Raw genomic sequence first — 9,177 nt, 5'->3', positions numbered from 1 at the left:
CTGCTCCTCTGATGCTGCCTGGCCTGCTGTGTTCATCCAGCTCTACACCTTGTTATCTCAGATTCTCCAGCATCTGCAGTTCCTACTATCTCTAATACATTTATTACGGTGGTTTCCCATAAGAATCTTTGAGACAAGTTGGATTTAGATATCTTCATGCTCTACAATATTGTGTACAAACAGTCTAATCTGATAGGTAGTTCAGTGCATCAGCAACTGGGAAGATGCCAATCCAGTAGCAGAACACTTGGAAAACAGTGGCAGGATTGGATAGAATCAGCATGGATTTAAGAAAGAAAAATCTAGCTTGACAAATATACTGGAATTTTTCAAGGATCATGGAGGAGTTGATCAAGTGAAGCTAATAAATTTAATTTAACTGGACTTTCAGAAGGGTTTCAATAGAATCATAGAATCCCTACAATGCAGATAGAGGCCATTCGGCCAATCGATTCTGCACCGACCTTCCAAAGAGCATCCCACGCAGACCCTGGTCCTACATAAGAGAATAGCATGTAAAATTAAAGCGCATGGGATTGTGTGTGGTAGTCTGTCATGAGTAGAGAACTGGTTCACAAATAGGAAACGAAGAATGGGAATTAACAGGTTCTTTTCCAAGTGGCAGGCAGTGATGAGGATGGTACCCCAGCTATTCACAATATATGTTAATGGTTCTGATGAGGTATCTAAATATAATCACCACACCTTCAGCAACACCGTGATTTTCTTTCCTAAATGGCCAAAGGGTGTCAACATTTTTAGCAAATGAAATAAGAAAGAGGGACAAGGGCTGGCATATTGTTTGAGAAAGGGCGAGAGAAAATTATGAATGCTGAAAGTAGCTGCATGTTGTCATCCAGCATCAATGAAGTAAAGAAACTGTTAGAAAATTATGATTAGCTTTAAAGAAACCATAGTTGACAGCATTGTGAGTCACCCTGGATTTCCGTTTTACCTTCCCAATATGACTAGTGTCCACCCATCGCAAGGAAAGTGAGTGCATAGGCATATTTTTCCTGTTGCAATGACAGCCTTTTCCTAATCTTGTATGATTTTCTCCAGCAAAAAGTAGAAGGAAATATGCTAGAAAGCCTTCTGATGTATTCGGACAATGCCATTTTCAAGATGGATTGATTGCTTGTTTGTGAAATGAGTTCTGGGTTCTAAAGGTGGTGAATGTTTCAGCACGATGACATGGGTATCATAAAAAGTGGTGCAGTGGTTGCAAGTCATCATGGCTGTGGTAAGATAGGGTTTGGTCATGGTAATGATGGATGGAACTGTTGTGAGTGCGATAAATATTGTAAGAAATTAGGCTATGAATGCTGTAGCCATGGACAGAAAACATCAGTATTCTTACCTTAACAATGCTAGTTGGATCATTGAGTTTTTCAGCTATATTCTTGGTGAAATGTTCCTGGTATTAGCAGACTCAAAAATTCCACGTTCAATATTTCATTTGTGCATGTGTTGCATTTGAACTCTTGTTGATATGAGTTTTTCCTCCAGCCAGGAAGCACTTGACTTGCTGGAGTGGGGTCTTAAGTTATTCCCTCATAACATAAGAAACTGGACATAGATGTCGTGATATTTAAGAATCCAACAGATCAATCAGATATAAAAAGTTACATTCTCAGGCATATCAGTGTCTGGGCTCACAATTTGGGATAAAGTAGGGTACGTAATCTTCCTACTTAATGCTCTTTATACTCCCAGCTCACATTCTATGATATAATGATGATACCAGGAGCATGTCTCTAAAAGTATGCTGGCATACTGCATCTCTTAAAGGTATTCTGATGTACTGTGTCTCTTAAAGCCATAGTGATATATTGATTGCGTGATGAAACACAATTCTTGTAACTGGATTTGGTAAACTGGGACAGCAAATCAAGCATGCAAACTTCTGACAACATTCGATTAAAGATGATATCTGTTTATCCACATAGATTCAATGTATTTAAAAGTTGCCGGTCAATACCACTAATACATTCTTATCTCATTTGTAACAAAGCAAGCTTTTGTCAATTATATTTAAGGACAGGCTGGAAGGATTAGCAATTCAAAGCTTTTAAATTGTCATAAACAAACCCACATATTTGAAGCAAGCACCAAAATCGAAAGTCATACATAAAAGTTCGATATTTCCTATAACAGAGTGAAAATAGTATCACACAGAGTTGAGATATTCCTTCATCACTTTTTCTATACATGATCTGAAAAGTAATGATTGCATATTTTAAAACTTGGAATGCTTAACTTGTGGTCTGAATTGTCGTAAAATGTGGCTTTACACAAGCAAAATATACTTAGTTACACACTTGTATATCAACTATTTCATGCACTTAATCAATGTAAATTAAATATTAAATTAAATGCCACACTCTCAGCATTGCGATAAGATTCATAAATAATCGTTGTAACAATGATGTCTGTTAAATAAACCCTTAAAGCCCTCCAAACCTTCATTACTTACTAGCTAGTCATTAGGAATAGCATCTCCTCAAGGAACACAAATTTTCTATTGGGCAGCTGGGAGAAGACTAAATTTGCTTCCATACTTGAGCAGAAACTTCAATACAAGTAAAACCCTATCCCCCAAATGTTATGATATCATAATGAAAATGTGATGTCATCAGACAGTTTCCCTCATTTGCTTGAGCTAAAAACTATAATAGTCATCACTAAAATCATCTGTTTTGAAAGTTTACTTTGTGTTCAAAACAGCTTAATGCATGAGCTTATTCATAATTCATTTTTGATGTGAAGGTACCAGTGTTGGACTGGAGTGGCCAAGGTCAAAAATCACAGGACACCAGGTTATAGTCCAACAGGTTTATTTGAAATCACAAGCTTTCAGACCTAACAAAGGGGCTGCGTTCTGAAAGCTTGTGATTTCAAATAAACCTGTTGGAGTATAACATGGTGTTGTGATTCATAGCTCATTTTTAACTCAGGTCGATCATCATTTGTTTATACAAACATAACAATAATAAAAATGCAGAAGATACAGTATGGTGTTTGATATTAATTACAGAAGAAGTCAAAAGTAGTGCATTTGTGCAAAGACAAAATGGTGTGCCATAAAAATTGATCTGTGCCCAATGTCAGGCACTTCTGAGACTTCTAATTGAACAATATGGCATTCCATCATATGGCACTTTGGAGGAGCCTACATGGCATAAAAGCCTAGTCCCCTTCACCCTGTTCATACAGAAAGAGGTATGGGCATTTCTCTTGGTGCAAAGAGCTTCAATGACATCCCAGATTTAACAGTGGACTGCAAACTGTGAGAAAACACTGATGTCACCTGTGGTCTGGAAATAAAACGTTGCATGCAAGTTATGGGTCACAATGACTGTGGCAGGCAGAGAATGCTGACTATGTAAGGACTCAAAAAGGTGCTGAATATTGTGCAAACATCCCTATCTCTGACCTCATGATGGAGGGCAGATCATTGATGATGCAGCTGAAGATGGTTGAGCTGGACACACCACCCCAAGGATGTGCAAAGATGTTCTAAGTCTGAGGTGATTGTCGTCCAACATCTTCCTGTGTGCTAGGTATGAGTGCAGCCAATGGAGAGTTTTCCACCAATACCCATTGACTCTGGTTTTGTTGAGGCTTCTCAAAACCAAATACAGTCAAATGCAGCCTTGATGCCAACTTAATCACTGTCACCTCATCGCTGGAGTTCAGCTCTTTTGCCCATGCTTGGAAGGCATTGAGTTCAAAAGCTGATTTTCTGATGAAGGGTCTCGGCCCGAAATGTCAGCCCTTCCTGCTCCTGTGATGCTGCTTGGCCTGCTGTGTTCATCCAGCTCTACACCTTGTTGTTTCAGATTTTCCAGCATCTGCAGTTCCTACTATCTCTGATCAAGTGCAAAAGCTGATTGCCCTTGCAGAGTCAGTTTTGCATTTAGATCACAGTTCAGGGAATAGTGGCCAATAATAAGTGTGATAATTTAATGCTTCCACCCCATCCCTTCTCCTGCTCTCCCATTGAGCCCTTAGTACTTTATGCATGATACACTGCACCTCTGATCATTTTCTCTCCCTGCACAGCTCTTTCTGTGCTCTCCTCTCTCCATGTGCTACTTTCTGTCATCCTGGTCTCTCCATCTGCCAGCTAAGGATAGTATATTTTTGCCAGGGAGAGGGGAAATTTGAAAGTTGGGTATTGTTTAGATAACCCGACAGGTTGCCTGGGAGTAGGATGCATCTTGATTAAGATCAAATCAGCCTCCTTTCAATTCACCCCATCCTGGAGCTGCAAAGATGAGGAACCATAGCTGTAGCTACCACCATCCTGTGGGTGAGTTCCGTCTCCATAACGATGGCCTGGTAAGTGTGACCGAATTCAAAATTTTCCACAGGTATCTCCATCTTTAGTTGCTCTTCTGGACTCCTACCGACACTGGCAGTATCCATCACTCCTGGTAGGGCTGAAACTACCCTATGGCTTCAGGCAGCCTAATGAGCATTCTCACCAGCACAGACAGTGAACCTTCCTTAATGGGTTGGGAAAGACAGAAATGGCCTGTTAATCCACCACTTCGAGGTAGGAGGGCACTCTCAAACACTTTTGTCACTGGCATCCACATATGGCACAAGTTTGCATTTAAAACTAATGTTGTAAGATTCCTTCCACACATATGGTGATCACATTGTATGATGGCAGTAGTTATAAACTGCAGCAGGTAAATGAATGGCTGGTATATAGACCATAAGGCTACTAAGCGCTCTGACCTCTGAGTGAGGGTATGCATGCCCCACTCCCCACAACCCATAAAGGTAAATCCACTTGAAATATCAGCACCTGAAGTGGGGGGGAGAGAACATATTGAGGTGGTTCCAGAGAAGTAAGAAGCTGAAAAAAGCATAAATTCCATCTATTCTTCGCTACTGTCAGTTCTGATCTCAAAACGTTACCTCTGCTTTCTTTCCACAGATGCTGCCAGACTTGCTGAGTTTGTCCAACAATATGTTTTTGTGAAAGATGATGCAAGCAATATTTCTTTGTGGTATGTGTGTTAATTTAAAAAAAAACTAAGGGTTTAAGGAATTTAAAAGAGAGAAAATGCTGGAAGTTCTCTGCATTTCCAGCATTTTGTTGACAGCTTGCTAGTTGCTTGAAATTTGATCTGTTTAAGGCCTATGCATTTTCGAGTAAAGGAGTTGGTAGAACTTTAATAGTGACACTGGTGGGATCAGTGTCAGTTAAAGAAAAAGCCCACCATAGCAAATATTTACAGATCAGATGGGGCAAGCGATCCCGGCATACTGCCCCTAAAACATGATACAACGAAAACAGCAATCTGACACATCTTGCCAGTCCCTGCCTTACAGAATGCCAGTGGACACAAAAATCAGAAGCATAAACTTAGTTCTAAAATAATCAATTGATGGACAAGAGCATGAGAACAAGGAACAGGAGTGAACAATTCAGCCTCTTGAGCCTGCTCTGCCATGCAGTTGGATCATGGCTGATATCATCTAGGCCTCAACTCCATTTTCCTGCCTGTTCTCCATAACCCTTCACCATGTTACCCTTTAAAAATCTGTCTGTCTCCTTCTTAAATTTATTCAGTGTCTTGGCATCCAGTGCACTCTGGGGCAATGAATTCCGCAAATTCATGACCCTTTGACAGAAGTAATTTCTCCTCATCTTTGTTTTAAATCTGCTCTCCCTTATCCTAACACTATGACCTCAGGTTCTAGATTGTCCCACATGAGGGAACATCCTGTCTACATCTACTTTTTTCAATCCCTTTTATCATCTTATATACCTCAATTAGATCTTCTCTCATTCTTCTAAAAGACAGAGAGGCCTAAACTGCTCATAAGACAAATCCATCATCTCTAGAATCAATCTCTGAACTGATCCAATGCAATTACATCCCTTCTCAAGTAAGGGGACCAGAATTGTATGCAACAGACCAGGTGAATGAGCCATTGAGCTTCTTAAAGGTTAATTAGTTTTGTTGCCCATGCCATCTTTTGGGGCATTAGGTAAAAGATTTTCATTCTGCTTTATGCCAGCAGTGAGGAGGTGTCCCAAGTATGGAAGGAAAGACCAGTATATCAACTGTAAGGTGATGAAAACTCCAAGTAAAAATTTAATTACTATTCTTTTCAACACAATTGTATGCAGAGTGGAAGAAGACTTCCTCAGACAGGTGAGATAAAAAGAAAATTAGAAAAAAGAAGTAGATTGCTGGAAGATGTACCATGGTCCAACTTTGTAGTATGCATTTGAAGAGAAGGGTCACCTGGAGGGTGATCGATATGCACAGTTCCCTCCTGCCATGTGACTGCTGCACTGCATACATGGTTACAGTGATACCGACTGCCCACTATAGACACGCATCCTGTCATTGTCTAGTAGGGAGACATCACATACAGATAAGTAATAGGACAATTCCAATCATGAGTTTTTAGTTTAAAGCCAGCAAAAGCAGACATAATCAAAGCCAAGGCTGAGGTTCACCTGCACAATGGAAACTAAATGCTGGCATCATGACCAACAAGTGGATGATAGTCTTTGCTGGTCTGATGCACCCAGCTCCCATCTACTGAAGCCAGGTTTTAATCCGGTCCTATCTAGTCTGCAGCACCTGACACAGCTGAGGTCTGTCATGGACATGGAAAGCTTCCTTCTCCCAGTCACCTTATTATCCTCCTCAGATGTTTCCCCAGCTCCTCAGTATCTAACACATCATCTCATTGCCTGCTCCAATTCTGCACAGAACAGCATGCTAGGATAATGTGGCATTAGTACAATAAGTGGAAATGCCTGCTCAACAGCCCTAACATCCGCTCTGCCACAGCCTTGGTTGAAGTATGGGCAGCATTGTATCTGCAGTCCATATCATTCAGAGGCTTGCAGAAGGGTATCATGAGCTGTGGTTGCAGTGAGTATTCTATATCCTCCCATAACTAGCCTTGTATGGATCCTCAAATTGGCCAGGTGTGTGAAAGGCAGGACAAATTCAACCTGGCCAAATACTGTTTCAATAGTGTACATACCATGATCAGTGAAGATGGAAGATGTTATCAACAGTGCAAATAAACAGCAATTGCTCAGCGATAACCTCCTCACTGATGCTTACCTCAGGTTCTGCCAGGGCTACTCAGCTTCTTACATCATTACAGCTTTAGATCAAACATTGACAAAATAGCTGAATTTGATGTATTTTGAGACAATCTTGTCTGTTCCGCGATGGGGTTTTCGGGAACTTCATAGGGAATTTTAACTATCTTGGGTATAATATGTTATGGAGGTGCTGGTGTTGGACTAGGGTGGACAAAGTCAGAAATCACATAACACAAGGCTATATCCAACAGGTTTATTTGAAAACTTTGATCTTTGAACAGTGAACCTTTGATCTTTTACTTATAAATTCTGTGTCAGATACTCTCTCATTAACACCGGAAGGTGGTCTGAGGCTCCAAAAGCTTGTGTTTTCAAATAAACCTGTTGGACTATAACCTGGTGTCATGTGATCTCTGATTTTGGGTTTAATAGGTTGGAACATTCTACTAATCACTAGGTGAATACGCAAGAAATCTTGCTTGTTTGTTGATTTTTCTGCTTTTGGGTTTCTGGATTATTCTAAGCAATTTTGACAGGGATTAGCTAGTGCAATTGGCTTGAATTGGGTGTATGATTCTGGGATATGTTGCTTACCTCTTGAGTAGATGGTTGTAAAATCTTCATTGTTTTGTGAATGAGTTTTGAATGACATCTCGCTTATGTTGTTTGTACGTTCCTAGGAAAGCCTCCTTTTCTTTTGAATCAGATGTTTCAATGCTTTGCTTGGCTTAATTGGTTTTGCAGGAAATATTGTGCATTTTATAAAGAGAAATCAGTAGACTTGAGGGTGTCTTGGCGGAAATTTACAGATGGTATCCCTTTATCTTGAGCAACATCTTTTTTGTAGAATTTGAAAATTTAAAAAAAAAGTGTGGTTGAGCGGTCTGACTATCTGGTGTTCGGATTTTGAAAATAATTGGAGGTTTTCTGACTGTTTTACTGAGGTTGCTGGTTTTCATTCTGAATCTTGATGGCATACACTTGGCCTTTATGGATAAATCTGAGAAAGCATTGTTTGCTTGTATTTGGGCTTGAGAGGGTTAGTTGTTCCTTGACATCTGTGCCCATGTTCAAGACTGAACTTGGCAGTGTGTCATTGATAGCAGGAGTTGATTCTAAAGAGTTGTCTTGCTGCTCAGGGACATTTGCTTGGATTTTGTTAACTGGGGTTTGTGGCACGTCTGGTGGATATTTTTCTGTTACTGGTTCAGTCAGTGGGTGTGCTAAGGTTGTTTGGTCTTCTGTTGCAGGTGACAAATGTGGGTTTTGTTCAATATCATTTTTAAATGGTACTGGAGTTTGTATGTTTGTGTCATCATTGTCCTCATTTGCCTCTTCCTCGAAATCTATCGCCCTGCCTAAGGATGAAATTGATTGTGTGTTCCATGGCTGAGTAGGAGATAGTGATAAAAAATTATCAATGTTATGAGGTTTTGATACACTTTCTTCTACTTGCAGAGGGTTGACTGGCTGTCTGTCTCCGATCAGGATCTGTCGTGCCAGTGGCAGGTTTTCTTCTGTTTCTGCTGCCATCAATGGTTGTGTCAAGGTTCTTTGGTCTTCAGTTAAGGATGGATTTTGTTCAAGGTTGTCTTGGGGGACTGTGGAATTTTGTATGTTCGTGACATTTTTGTCTTCTGGATTGACTGTTGAAGGCATAGGAGAATGTTCAGTTTTATCAATTGTTAGCTTGTTCCAAGTACCACTGATTGTAACACTATTTTGACCTGAAATATTGAGGCGGAGAGAATCTGGATTCACATCTCGTGGTAGGTTAAACTTGCTGTAAAACCCATGAAAAATGTTTCTGATCATTCCTTTCTCATCCATTGTTATCACTGACTGATCTCCAAAGATAGTCACTCTTCTACTATTGACTTTTGAATTTACCTTACTGACAGGAATGTGTCCAAGGGTGAAACATAGAGAAAACTTCTCCAGTATCTCATTGTGTTCATTGTGTCTACCATCATTCTTTTTAACATCAAGTTCATCTTCATTCAACAAAATATTTTTATCCATGTTTGATCAACTGCATGGAAGTTTCAGATTATTTTTCTGAAAATGAAAGTGTAGAAAAA

At 40.0% G+C, this 9,177-nt stretch overlaps 1 protein-coding gene across 3 annotated transcripts in view; it reads right to left on the bottom strand.

Annotated features, from left to right (window-relative positions):
• LOC125485467 overlaps positions 1-9,177 on the bottom strand; it is an 80,841-nt gene that overhangs the window by 8,418 nt on the left and 63,246 nt on the right. Inside the window, exon 1 of one of the 3 annotated variants that reach the window (XM_048608411.1) lies at positions 7,691-7,743. The exons of the other annotated variants lie outside the window; for them this stretch is intronic. The gene's annotated coding sequence lies outside the window, so the exon portion shown is untranslated. Of the gene's footprint in view, positions 1-7,690; positions 7,744-9,177 lie in introns of those variants that run through there. 3 annotated transcript variants of the gene reach the window in all.

This window comes from Rhincodon typus, chromosome 19 (assembly GCF_021869965.1).
Source record: "Rhincodon typus isolate 14 chromosome 19, sRhiTyp1.1, whole genome shotgun sequence".
Classification (NCBI taxonomy): Eukaryota; Metazoa; Chordata; class Chondrichthyes; order Orectolobiformes; family Rhincodontidae; genus Rhincodon; species Rhincodon typus.
Note: the sequence above shows the minus strand (reverse complement) of the source record. Positions and strands in the feature narration are given on the sequence as shown.